Source organism: Epinephelus fuscoguttatus, linkage group LG7, assembly GCF_011397635.1.
Source record: "Epinephelus fuscoguttatus linkage group LG7, E.fuscoguttatus.final_Chr_v1".
In the NCBI taxonomy this organism is placed as follows: domain Eukaryota; kingdom Metazoa; phylum Chordata; class Actinopteri; order Perciformes; family Serranidae; genus Epinephelus; species Epinephelus fuscoguttatus.
Genome location: NC_064758.1, coordinates 15441326 through 15455563, shown reverse-complemented (window position 1 = coordinate 15455563; position 14238 = coordinate 15441326). Strand labels below are relative to the sequence as shown.

At 40.3% G+C, this 14238-nt stretch overlaps 1 protein-coding gene across 2 annotated transcripts in view; it reads left to right on the top strand.

Annotated features, from left to right (window-relative positions):
* Window positions 1-14238, top strand: part of nphp4 (nephronophthisis 4) — a 228977-nt gene that overhangs the window by 14561 nt on the left and 200178 nt on the right. The gene's annotated exons all lie outside the window — the stretch shown is intronic.

Sequence of the window (14238 nt, the reverse complement as noted above, 5' to 3'; positions counted from 1 at the left end):
AGTAGTTCCGACTGTGGCTTTAATGAGTAAATCCTTTTATAATCCAACAATCCCAATTGGTTAAGTACAACAAACATTATTGCTTTGACCTCGAAAAGCTTGATTAAGTTGAACCAACTTAATATTTATCCAGAAGTTGTGTTGTTATTTAGTTATTTATCTGAATTCAATCCCACTCAGAAATGTTCTTAATGTTTTAACAACTTCTTAAAATAAGTTGTCAACTGATTAAAACACTTTAATGCAACACATTTATTTATGCTGAAAAAGTTTTTTTTTATTTTAAGTGTTATCCACAAACCCCATGAATAAGTGCACTGTGTTTGTGTCTGGTTTGAAAATGCAGGCTGTTTGAACGTGCGTAGTTGTAATTATGACACCTGTCTGTAAACCATCACATTTAAAGCATAATGTTTTTTAAACTCATTCACGAGCTGCATATTAAACAGCAGCTGGTGTTCATATTAATCAGGATGCACATTTCTGCTCAGTCAGCCCTGCAACGCAATGTGTATCATACACACCTGTATTTGCTGTGGTAGTATATTGTGTTTTTGTGACTTGCTTCTCTGTGCTGCGCATATGTACTATTTCTTATTCATTCCTTATTTTCCATGCAAGCAATTTCATGTTTACAGGAAATTGTAAACATGGACTGTGGCAAATATATAGATTGAGATCTTTCATATGAAGGACACATAGGAAGACTAGATTTATTATCAATGTTAGTCTTAAGGAATAAGATGGAAATATATGAATATAATATATTTTTTATGCTATTTACTATGAATTTTCACCTACATACAATTATTGTGTATCCAAAGCCTGATATAGTTTGTTACTCTGTGCCATAGAGCTCCAGTAGTGTACAGAACTGTTGGAGTCCCAGTGAAGCAGAAGTTGGAGCGTCTATATCTTCTGTGCTGTGATGTACTTCCCAGTGAAACTGAATATTTGAGCAGTGTACAGTTACAAAATGGATTTAAATCAAATCTTTTGAATTGATTAGACCACTTAAAAGTGGGTGGGCCTAGAGTTTAGCGCGATAAGGAGCTACAGCAGTCTGTTGGCTCCGCACACACCTCCCTCGCAGATCAGAAGGACGAGGGGGAGATGAATGAAAGAGTCCTCAGCAACATTGTTTTGGAACTGAAAGGGTTTTGTGACATATATCTCCTCTTGTCTCTCTCCATATTGCTCTGTTAGTTACAGACCACAAATGATGAAGTGCGGGCTGAAATGACCGTTGTGGTAGATATTCGCCAAAAGTTTCATTTGACTGGATGAACTTCTGTAAATGCCTCCGAGTGCAGGATGAGTCATCAGACATTTGAAATTGTTTTACAGGAAAAGACAGGGACTTTGATGTAAAAATACTCCGCTACTGATTTTTTTTTTAAACATATATTTGGCATATAACAAGCGATAAATGATCAATTGACACAGGGACACAGGATTAAAACTGGGAACATATGTATTTTATTTCACTTGGTCTTTAAAAAACATCAATGCACCAGATAACATGTTTCTTTGGTACCATGAACATGGACTCTGAAGATTTTTTTGGAAGTCCAAGTACTCAGAGACAGACTAAAACATTGTTGATTTAGGTCTTCTCATGTGACTTGTTGACAAAAAGAAAAATGTATAACAACAAAAATCCTTTCACATATTGAATTGTGTTCCTGTATGAATGCTCAGTAGTCCAAAATGGCCCAAAGGAGTCCTCCTTTAAACTGCTTAGAGCTCAGATAAATGGTGAGCAGTAAAACAAGGAGCTATATTGAGTCTTGTTATATTCTGTCTTCCATTCTCTTTTTTATAGGGCATGGCACTTCCTAAGTAAATGTAGCGAGCCTATGAAACCCGCCTGTGTGAAAAGCCATATGATTGATGGACAAAGGAGCTGCTACAGCAGCATAGACAGGCCTTCAGCTTACCTCGGGGCTTAATTCCTTCTCCCAACTGGCATGCCACACTAAGAGATATACACTTCAATTATACATGGGGATGGTGGGGGTGCAGACGCTGCTGCCTTGCCCGAGAACTGATCAATATTTCAGCTCCACGGGGACCAAACATCTAGCGGAGCAGCTGCTGCTTAACAGCTTTACACACTGGAGTGGCACACCCCGAAACACACAGCTATATACTGTTGGTGTGTGTGTGATCGAGGGAATTCAAGGGCCACAAGAGCTACTGCCGAGGTGACAGTAGGGAGATGTGAGAGCCCCAAGGAGGTGTTAGGAGTGTGTGTGTGTGTGTGACTTATTTCTAGTGTGTGTGGTGCGTATTGACTCGATTCTTACTTGACTGTTCTTGTGCCATCCCCAGCTCATTTCTTTTTCCGTCACTCCCTCTTTTCCCTCCACACATGCAAACACTCTTGCGCTCAAATGCACACACAGAGTGAGCTCGTCCCTATAATTCTGCTATCAGCACTCCCGGGGGTCTGCATTGCCTGCGTGTGAGGTGGAGAGGGAGAGAGACATTGAGACAGAGAGAAAGAAAGAGGTTCTGTCTGTCGTGTACTTTGTTGTTGCAGGCTTTGACATGTCAATTCCGACTTCTATTGAAATACACCTTTATAGAATACCTTTTTGAATCTGAAGTCTGGCAGTGTTCCTCCAGCCCTTTCATCGTTGTATATTTCCTGCATTCCTCCCTTATTGTGATGCATCTCCAGCATTCACAGTCAGTGCCCGCAGTTTGTCTGTGAGGCATTTCAGACAGGATTTACAAAATGTCAGGAGACCAAAACCTGGGTGACAAACTAAGACTTTACCCAGCAAGCGCTGAGATCTGTCGTTGGCAAAGCTGGGGATGTTGTAGAATGCAGAGTCTTTGGATTTTTTTGTTGGAGTCAGGGACAAGGCAGTGAACACCAGAGGCAGCAAAGCTAAGAACGAGGAACAGGGACTCGGAGAAAGGTTATGGGAGTTGTGCTGATGAGGAGGTTTTTATTGTGTACAGGCATGTGTTATGGAAAGTGTGATGCTGACAATAGGTTCAGGCTGTCATTGAAGCAGGCTAGCTATATGTCTGACACAATTACTGGACTACTACTGTTCTTTCATCTTGTTAATTTCTCATCTGTCTCAGACCAGGCTTGGCTGTGATCCAGGGCATATAACCTGTCAGGATACATGTAACTCAGAGTTGACACTCCCTCTGTTTTCAGGACCTTAGTCAGTTTTGAACTTCATCTGCGATACCCAAGTCAGTTTGGAGACATATTCTTTGTCAGTGTCTGTCTTCCTCATATCTAGAGAGAAAGCGTTTTTTTCAGGTAATAACTGTGTTTCAGAGAAGTGACATTTGGATTCAAATGAAACTGTGAACATTTTCCTCACTTTCTGTGGGGTTTGAGGATGATCAGTATGGTCCAAAGTTGTCCCTTTGGACAACTACTTCCCACATTAGCATGACATGTATTATAGATAGTCTTTAGAGCATGATACCTAAATATTTTGTTGACCTCTTCCCAACATTTAATCTAGCATTATTATCAAAATTACCTCTTGACTAACCTTTTGGTCCATGTTGATTTGCAAAAAGACAGATTATCATGAAATTAAAGTAACATTTGTTTTCCTCAGGTGATGAACCATTTACATTTTGGACATCTAGTGACTCAGTGCTTTCCTCTTGTGCCACTCTCAAGCCAAAGTGTCAGTTTTGCACCCAATATTTCTTTCCCACTAAAGTGTGTCATCATCAATCAAACATCTTAACTGGTATCAAAGTTGTAGTTAATTTTCCTTCCATAATACTTAGACCCCAGTAATTTTTATATGAATTATTCACCCCGTGCAACATTGAATTTGTGAAGAAAACCTGGTCTGTCCGGTGAATGAAGTATCCTAAAATGAAGCAGGCGGCTGCATTTAACAACAACAAAAATCAAAATATCCTTTTATAAACGTGCACACAACTCGTGCAGCAAAAGCCAACTCTCATTTATCCAGTCATAGGCTCAGTACTTACCAGAATTAAACCTTTCTAAACATGGGACCTGTTGGTCTACAGATGCCTCGATCAGTTAGTTTGTTTGTGTTACTGTGTGACTTGGTGATTTTTAAGGGTTAATTCAAATTCACCAAAGTCACAGAATAACAAAAACAAACTGATCACGGAGGTGGTAGACCAGCAGTTGGTGTGTTCAGCAAGGTAAAATTACTGTTGTTGTTACTGGAGTCTGGCTTTGAAGAGAGCATGGATAAGTTTCACTTTCAATTCAGTTTCCCATCAGAAAGCGCTGTGTGACAGCAAGGTAATTTAACGTGTATGGGAAGTACTGAGCATACGACTGGGTAAATAAGATCTTGATTGTACTGCATAGGTTGTGCCAGAGTTTGTAAAAGGATATTTTGATATAGTTTTGCTGTTGTTTAAGGCAGGCACCTCTCCTTCTCAGTTTTTGGATTATTTTGTCACCCAAGGCATGCGAGAAAAACATTTTTTTCTCCAAAAATTCAACATAACACAGGGTGAATAATTGATCTACAAATAAGGTTATTTGGCCCCTGAAGTATAAGTCAACTGGTGTTGCTGCTTGACAGTTTAAGCTTTTCACTGTCCAACAACACAAACAACGTTTTCCTGCTTGACCTTAACTTGTTTTTAATATTGCTGCTTGGCCTTACACTGAGAGGACCCAAATCATAAACTCCAAAACCACAAAGTAGCTCATGATATAGAGTAAATTCTGTGAGAGCGACAGAAGCAAAAGACTCAAAAGGTCAATGTAACGCACAAGAGTGTGCAGCATTGATGTGTAATTGCTGCTGCTGCAGCGAGGCAAGATGGTCAGCCACGATACTGGTCACAGATCTACTGCTGCAAGATAGCGGACATAGTATAGCAAGAGACTAGACTCCATTCAGTCCGAATCTTTGTGATTAGAGATAAGGGAGCATGTGCTCCATGCTAAACATTTGGCCTTGCACCTGTCAACCAAAGTGAAATGATGTTTGGGGTATTTTTGCATTACAGTTTGCAAACATATAAATAGGAAAAGCCTTGAGATGTGGTCGAAAGCTTTGGAAATGCTAGTAAGCAGACAAGGTGTTTTCACGCACCTTCATGTTCAACAAATGTGCTTTATCTTCCTTTGTGAGTGGACGTATTCTTTTTGAAATGTATCAACAGTGATACGTCAACAGTCTATTTCTGTCACACTTCTGCATTTATGGTAAAAACAGGGTGTCAGAAGGCCCAAAATGTCAATGCCAAACATTAGGGCACTACTGTACATGATTTTTATGTTGGATTCCTTTACCTATGGTTATCATAATGTTTTTACTGTCTGGCTTATGACTTTAGCTGATACCCACTGGGTCTGGTTAACATCTTAAATTTTGATTTAAATCTGGAACTGACAGATCAAACAGTAAGTAAGCAAGATGATGAATCTGATATTTGATGCCTGTTTTCTCTATTTGGCCAGTACCAGAAAACTATTGAGGTTGAGTTGTATACATGCTGGCCAGACATCCTCATCTACAATGACAATAAAAGGTTGCTCATTTCTAAATAAAGTAGCCTTACTAGTTTTTTTTAAAAATTCTCTGTAGTCTAAAATAGCCTCAGATGGAGATTTTTGAAAAATGAGAATTACTGGTCGATGAAAGCCTTTGCTGGATAGAAATCGCATCACTGTCACCCTCATTCCTTGGAGGGATTCCACATAATTGGGCTGTTTCTCCAGTAATTGCTGCAGTCCTCTCATCTATGGCTGATAAATCAGCTTTTCCCTGTCCTCCACCTGTTCTTGTTCTTTTTTTCCCCTCTCTCTCTGTTTTGTCCTTATGACATAAACTTTTATATCACACCACTTTTTTTTTCTACTTCAGCCACTGCACACCTCAGGGGACACATTTGCTGCCTCCATTAATGCAGCCCAAGCCTCTTTTTTTCCTTGCACCAGTCACTCAGGTGATAGAAAAGAACACCTTCTCTGCCTTCAACTTCTCAATCAGCTCCATTACACTCCTTGTTCCTTTTTTCACCTGTCATGCTTTAGGTTTTCACAAGTTGCCTGCTCCACTTCTACGTCTCTGATCCTGCAGAATGGCCCTCTTAAAACACTGTATAGGGGTTTAGAAGTGTGTTATGCATTTTTGCAAGGATCCAAAGTTACCAGCTCTTCAGCAAGAGCAACATTGTGTTTGAGTTAACAGCTTTCTATTTGGGAGGTGATGTAGTTTTACCCCATCAATCACCGGTGACTGACATAGTATCTGTCCCTTCAATGTCTTTTTTAATTTGACACAGAAGCGGTTAGCAGCTGCTACGGAGCATTGATGTAACATTTTTCATGCTGGTTAAAAAAATGTTGCTTTAATAAAGCAGTGTGTGGGATATACTGGCATCCAGTGGTGAGGCTGCAGATTGCAACCAACTGAATACCCCTCCACTATACTGTATTGAAGCCTCTGCCCACCTCTTGCTTACCCATGGTGGTCTTTGGGTAATATAAAAACTTAAAAGGCCCTCTCTAGAGTCAGTGTTTGGTTGATTTGTTTCTGTTCTTGGCTACTGTAGAAACATGACAGTGCAAAATGGTGGACATTGTGTAAAAGGATCTCCCAGTTATGTAGATATGAAGGGCTCATTCTGAGATAACAAAAATACAATGATTGATAGTTGAATAGTGATAGTGAATATTATATTCCATTTCTGCCAATAGATCCCCCTAAATCCTACACACTGGACCTGGACTGGAGTTGTTATTTTAATTTACAACAACCGGTCAAGCTTTGTCAATCCCATCTACACTTTATGTCATCACCATTTTTTGTGGCAGTTTCTCTTTTGCTATTTTACTGGGTCCGGCACACAAACGTGACGTTGCCATTCTTAATACCCAACATGACCTCATCCCTACTTGTCATATTTTGATGCTTAGTCAGAAACCCAAGCCCAATCATGATGACGCCAGGGACAGCCTTTGCATAGCATCTTAAAACAAAAAGGATCCGCTGATCTTGGCGCAGAAGGGGTTGGTGGTTAGGTCTCGGCAACAAAACCACCCGTTTGGAGTTAGGAAAAGACTGACTGACGAGTGAGTAAGGACTGACGAAATGAACGACTGCTGTGACAAAATAGCTGATTTTAACTTTCACACGAGACATGAACACCAGTCCTCTGGGTCAAAGTCTTGCCTGCTGGACACATTCACCTCCCTTCCCTCTAAGCCTAGGCAGACTTTCACACTCTTAATGGTATGTCTGTTGCTATGAACATTTAATAATGATGCTGATGGGTTTACATTGGAGTAGATTGAAGGCCTGGGCAACTGTGGCTCAGAGGTAGAGTGGGTCGTCCACCAATCGGAAGATCAGCGGTTCTGCAAGATACTGAACCCCAAATTGCTCCCGATGGCTGTTCCATTGGCGTGTGGTGAGTGGATGGTTACTGAGTAGCAGGTGGCACCATGCACAATAGCCTTGGCCACCAGTGTGTGACTGTGTGTGTGAATCGGTGAATGTGACATGTTGTGTAAAAAGCACTTTAAGTGGTGGGAAGACTGGATAAGTGCTATCCAAGTGCAATCCATTTACCTGGAGCGTCTTATACAGGTGCTAAAGGGTATCCCCTGTGTCATTATAGTGGCGCCTGAGACACTGCCCAAGCAGTGTATTCCCACCTACAAAGGTCCAATGAGAATAGCAGCAGACATGTCCAAATCATTGAAAGAAATTAGAGATGGTGGCAGTGACTCAGAGGTCTAAATCTGTCCAGGTAAATAATATTCAGCCTGATAGGGAAATATTTTTGGAATTCATTGCTATGACGTTACACTGATTCTTGGATCATGTATTGCTGTTCTGTTTGTTAATTTGTGGTGCATCATGATGCTGCCAGAGTTGCTGCTTTCACTCTATTTGGGATTAATTATCCTGCAGTCTAATTTAGAGCGATTCTGACGGTCTGTTTTCTGTTTGGATCCTCGCTGTTTTTGGTAGCTTTCCCTTGGGTCAATTTCAGTGGGACCAGTGAGGACCTCTTGTTGGAAATCTGTTCGATTCAACTGTCACACATACGCATACTCTGTCCTATCTGCCCCAGCTGCGATCCAGTGACATTATTGGCCACAAGGAAGCCTAGAGCCTCCATCCCTCTCATTTTCTCTGCTTCTTTATCATCCGCACTGCCGTCTCTCCCATCCTGGTGACAGTCACAGAATTTCACAGCGAGAGGATTTGCGATGCTGATACCTGCTGTTTCTGTGCCTGTCAAATGACTTACTCTATCTCTCTCTTCCCCTCTGTCTTTCTCTCTCTCGCCTCCACCTTAAGGCGTTGGCTATCCTGCCAAAACTAGTATCAAAGCGTTTTGCAGCCAAGAATCTTACTGAGTGCGTGTGCCTGCTTAGCTTCATAGCACTTCATGAGCTGAGCTATGACTCTGAGTTTCTGCTTTTAACAACAAAGTACCAAGAGGAAGGCAGCTGTAGCAGATATACAGTAGAGCTCACAGTTACATGCACACATATGTACTGCATTAAAGCCTGATCATGTATTGTGTGTGCCTTTTTTTCCCAGTGCTGTCTGATGGCAGCCTTTATTCATCTTAGACACACGTGCACACACAGTCACATGCATTCAGGTACATGCTTAACATGCGTATATTTAATACAGGCATACAGACATGTGGAGCTGGCCTGTTATCTAAGTCCCAGGTAGCTGACACTAGCGCTCCCAGCCTCCCAGCCAGCATGTTGACTAAATGGAAATGCCCTGTTTGCTTTTCTTTTGGGAAGCCTCCAGGGGTCAAACAACAGGGCCCTGTCAATTACACTCCAGTTGCTCTGGACCTCTCTATGCAAAACCAATGCTCATTTGCAGCCTCTTTGTTTTGTGCAATGCCTGTGATTCCCCCTTCAGTGCTTGCCCAGTTGCCCACAAGTCAGGCATTTGAAAGACCACCTCGAGGGGGCAGGAAAAATTAGTCTCAGCTTTTACAGTCTGATAGCAGTGTGAGAGGCACATAATTGCTTGTTTAGCACCAGCAGCCACTAATAGGACTCTATGAAGCTATTACACAAGTTTTTGTTTAAGTTTTATGTATACACATTACAAATCACTGATTGATGCGTACATAATGTAACACAGTTTTGGTTACAGTCATCTTTCAGCAAACAGTAAGTCAGCTTTATGATTTAACGTAGCACTAAAACAGCTGTCAAACCAAATATAGATGGATGTTTTTAAACTCTTTATCTGTGAATTAATTTTATGCATGAAATTAGGCAGTGCAAGCTGTCTTAAACTGGCAAGTTTAAGACAGCTTCACACCACATTAAATGATTTTTTGCCTCAAAGGCAGCGTGATAAAAGTTCATTCCAACAGTTCATTCAAGCATTTTATGCTGCATCCAAAATTGCACACTATGCACCACATACTCAGCGTATGCACCAATATTCAACGTAATTTTGTGTAAATAAAAATAATAAGGCAGCAACTAACGATTGTTTTCATTGTAGATTATTTTTCGATTATTTTGATGACCTCAAATGTCTTATTTCGTCTACAACCCAAAGATGTTCAGTTTACTGTCATAGAGGAGGAAACAAACCAGAAAATATTCACTTTTAAGAAGTTAAAATCATAAAATTTTTCTTTAAAAATTACTTAAACTAATTAAGGCTTATCAAATTAGTTGGACATCAATTTAACAGTTGACACCTAATTGATTAATAGATTAATTGTTGCTGCTGTAAACAGTATGTATCTTTTCAGGAGCAGTGAGCTGTAATTACCACATCACTTCCTGACAGCCTTCTTGTGGGTTAAAGAAGTGTATCCATAGCAACCTGTGCCAACCTCAGCTCCACTGGCAATTTAAGATTAATTAAAAAAATGTGATACGCTGTCGTCTACCACAATGCATTGAGGGATATGTATGCCATCACAGTGTCTGCTGTTTGAATACTGTAATATTTCACTGGAGATAGTGTGCAGTTAACATACTGTTGGTTTTCTTAACAAGGTGTTGGACACACTAAAACAATCTCACACACAGTCTTAGCGTACTAAATAGCATGTTAGTCTGGAATTTTGGATGGAGCCCATGATACGTTTCTTACCTGCTGCCATAGCAAGAACCACCATCACAATGGTCTCCCTTTATCTTTCTGGCTCTCTCTTTTGTACCGCAGCTTTACATCTCACAACAGCTCCCTCACGCTTTCATTTGCCTCTTTGCTGTCATAGTTACGTTTTCTGTCACCCACAAAGGGGTCTCAGCGAAGCCCCCAGAAGCTGCAGACAGGCTGGCTGTCAGTAGTGACAGTGACTTCAAGCTACATGCCTCTGTGCTGATGATGTTTTAATGTCACCCCATTGCCGTTCGCCCCTCTTTACTCAAGTTGCGGGGGGGTGGATATTTACCCCTGTGAGAATCGATTACTGCTTTGTTGACAGTCGCTGCGGAGTATAACCTCTCATTAGGTCCGACATATGCTGCGCCTGGCATTGCTGCCGATGCAAGCTGTTTTCTCAATGACATCTCCCAGTGCTCCTGTGGTGTCTGGAAGGAGCAAGATCTCATAACATTGCCTTAACGTAAAGTTCTGGGGAAAAAGTGTAGTCAGTTTATGCCGGTCTTGAAATGGTACAAATTTGGAGCTTTGCTCAGGCAAACTGAAGTAGGTGTCAGTGTTTAATTTTTGAACATGAATACAAATATATTCTGATAGCTAGTGGGATAGCAGTATGCAAAGTTAAAAATTTAGAATCCTCTTTTTCCCACAAGACAACATTTTGCATGTATCAATAAGTTATCTAAAACAAAACAGTTGGCTTCTGTTGGAACACGCCTTGCTTCATTTCCTGTTAGAATATAACACTCACCTCTTAACTCACAGTAGGTGGAAGACATAGCACCATCATGCTTTTGCCCTGCTCTGAACAACAACACAGGACATGTAAGAACTCTCCATCTGTGAATTTGTATTGTAAAATATATTAATAAGGCCCAGTGAGGAGGAACAAGCTGCAGCTTAAAACAATTTTGTACCATTGTGAAAAAAACTGTACAAATCAGCTAATGTATAATGGATTTAGATAAAAATATTTATTCAAAACACTTGACACTCTTTTATCCTTAGTTAAGTTTTATGTTTTAAAATATTCATATCGAGTCATGGCTGTTTTCTTGAGCATTGACTACATCCTTTGAAAATCTGAATTACTTCAAATTGAGGAAAGGAGATATTTGCTCCTTTGGGATGTTGTGTTTATTTATTTATTTTTTTCCTTTTTTTTCCTGAGATTGGAACAGAATCAATTTGGAGGTATATCAAAGCAGTGAGGCAGATGAAAAAGAAATTCTACCTTTGAATTGGAAATCCGTCATGAACAATGTCCGCGTTTGGATTGCTCTGAGGCTTGGCACTACGTCTTTGACCACAATGCAAATTCCACAATATCACATGGGGAGGAAACTTGGGTGAACATAATAGAAGATATGGGACCCCCCACCTGAATGTCTCATTTATACAGCATGGGATAGGTTCAAGAGAAGTTCAGTCACAGATGAGACTTTGATTTGGGAGTTAAGGTTGGAGGGAAATAGATAAATAAATAAATAAATAAATAAATAAATAAACGGAGTGAAAGTAAAGTTTTCAGCCCATGAATACTGAATGACATGCATCTTGGGATGGGGGATATTTTTACTCTCTCAGCTCAGCCGGTGTTTGTTGCTGCCAGAATATCTGTCTGAAATCCAGCGCAGCAAACACACAGAATAAATGTTCAGTACCAGAAAATGCATGTTACTATTATTAAGAAATGAGTCAGTTGTCAGACGAGAACAGATGTATTGTTAAGATTGCATAAAACAACTTCTCTCTCAAAGTTTCCACTGAAAGTGATTCCTCACAGTTTCAGAGCCTCACTGTTCTGATACCAGACATTGTTACTTATCCCATTCTGTCTCACTGCCCGTGTTGATAAAGCCTTTACAAAAATGTGTTAATGTTGAATCACCTCCAGCAAGAGACTTTCATCTTAGCAGACACCAGTTTATGAGTTATTTTGTGGATCTCAACATATTTGTCGGTAAGACAACGTCCGGTGAATATATGAAAAAAAGGCAAATGGACAAACAGCTAAATCAAACCGTGGCTAGACGAGTATCTTTGCCTTCTTTTTTTCCCATTTGTATTCTGCAGTGTTTGTATTTGGAAAACTAGTAATTTAAACTCACCGTCCACATAGATAAAAGACTGATGTGGCTGAAATAGGAATGCCTCCGAGGTTTTGAATTTGAATATACTGCTCCGTGGTGGCTGATAGCTGGGGTTGAAGATGAACAGGCTCTGCCACAGTGGGCTGGGAGAAATTGGCTCTGTATTTCAAGGTAGCTCATGTCTACTTATGCCATTTTTTTCTGTTGACACTGTCATGTTCTTCTTTATGGCTTTGAAAAATAACAGGCTTTATTGTGCTTGGGGACCAATGGATCACAGAGCATTTGTGGGTCTCTTTATCATATTCAGGCCTTTGTGCATGTAAATCAGTGTGGCTCTGCTGTAGGTAGGCTATTATTTCCAATTTGAATGGCAGATCAGAGTCTGTAAACAATTGCACCTACCTGGCACCGACTACAAACAGGCTCCCACAAGGCTTGGCTGTCTTCCTCTGAACTTGTGTAAAAATAGCGAGGTCAAACTCCCCCAGTATAATCCTAAAGAGCCTCCTCACCAGGGGGACATACCTGCTTGTTTAATGTGAGACGTTTGGTGTCACACACTCACCAATCAGGTATTCTTGTCAACCCTGGATGTTTGGCTCCTTTCTTGTAGAGAGTTGCAAGAGCGTCACTTTGTGTTGAAAAGTGTTAGGAACATAAGGGCTCAGATGAAAAACAATTTTCATACAGTCGTTAACATATGCAATTTTAGGCAATGTAACTGGGGGATTGGTATGAAGTCAGAGTATGTAATTATGTTGGGTCGGCAAAAAACGGCACATCAAAATGGAAATATGAAGGTTTTTCTTTTAAGCTTTCTCCCAGGACATTTGAGTGTCAGACGTTGCCTGCATTTTGGTGATTTTTTTGCACCAGTTTGTGGTGGAAATGTCTTTATTTATGCTAAGGAAAACATAAAATTCATGCATCAGGTGACAATTCAAATTCTGTCCTTGATTTTTGAAGCATTGTCTTGGATACAGCTGCTTATGGTCTGGTACCTAGTTGCCATTTTATTAAGTCCCGACTTCACCTGTGTAACAGCGTTCATAACACAGCAAAATAAGCAAAGGGCAGGGTCTCCGCAGATAAATACATCACCACACACCTCTAGTGGGTCATAATTAATGATTGAGAGGGATTTCTTTTGTATAAGTCAACACATTGTTTTTGTTTGTTTGTTTGTTTGTTTTAGGAAAATCGTGTAGTATAGCTCAGATGTGTTGTCAAGCTCACAGATAGAGAATGGAAAACATCAAGAAGACACTGTTGAAGTTACTGATCAGTATATGCATGTTTTTGGGTCTGAGGCAAACAATTTTTTTGCTTGGTAATCCGACTAAACTACCTTTTTGTTTCACTTTCTCATTCAGACTTGTTTAGATATGTTCATTTCAGCCCATGTCTTGTTTGAGGGGAGTATTTTGTTTTCTCCAAACCAATCAATAGTGAGTGATTTACCATTTCTGTTGATGTCATTTTCATTTTATTGCTAGCAGTTGCTGGGAGTAGTTAATTTTTCTCACAGTGATCGTAGAATTGTGTCCTCTTTTAAGACTTTACTTCATATGATGAGGCCATCAGGAGACAAATTTAGTTAATTCAGGATACCTGTCATCTGGAACACAAGTATACCATGGAATAGGTTTGTATTGCCGTGGTAGCCTTTTTATGTACCTTTTCTTTTGTTTTCTCAAGTTTTATAATGTTGTTGCAGAGAAATCAGACAAACCTGGTGAAAATTGTAGTCTTTGTGTGACTTTTATTCTCAGTTTCCCTGGATCTCTTGGTGTCAAGGGCCCAATACTATATGTGTATGATGTTCTTGTTTTGACTATCCCTGGACTGCAGTAATCTAAATGCCAGCAAGAGCTGATGCTGAAAACCGAGCAGGCTACCATGGGACTGTGCACCATCTGCACTTGTTTGTATGTCATTTCCCTAAAGTGATTCTTGATGTGCTGTTTATAAAATATAGCATAATACATTTAACAGAAGGCTTTGGAACAAGGCATAGCATGATCGACTGGCAA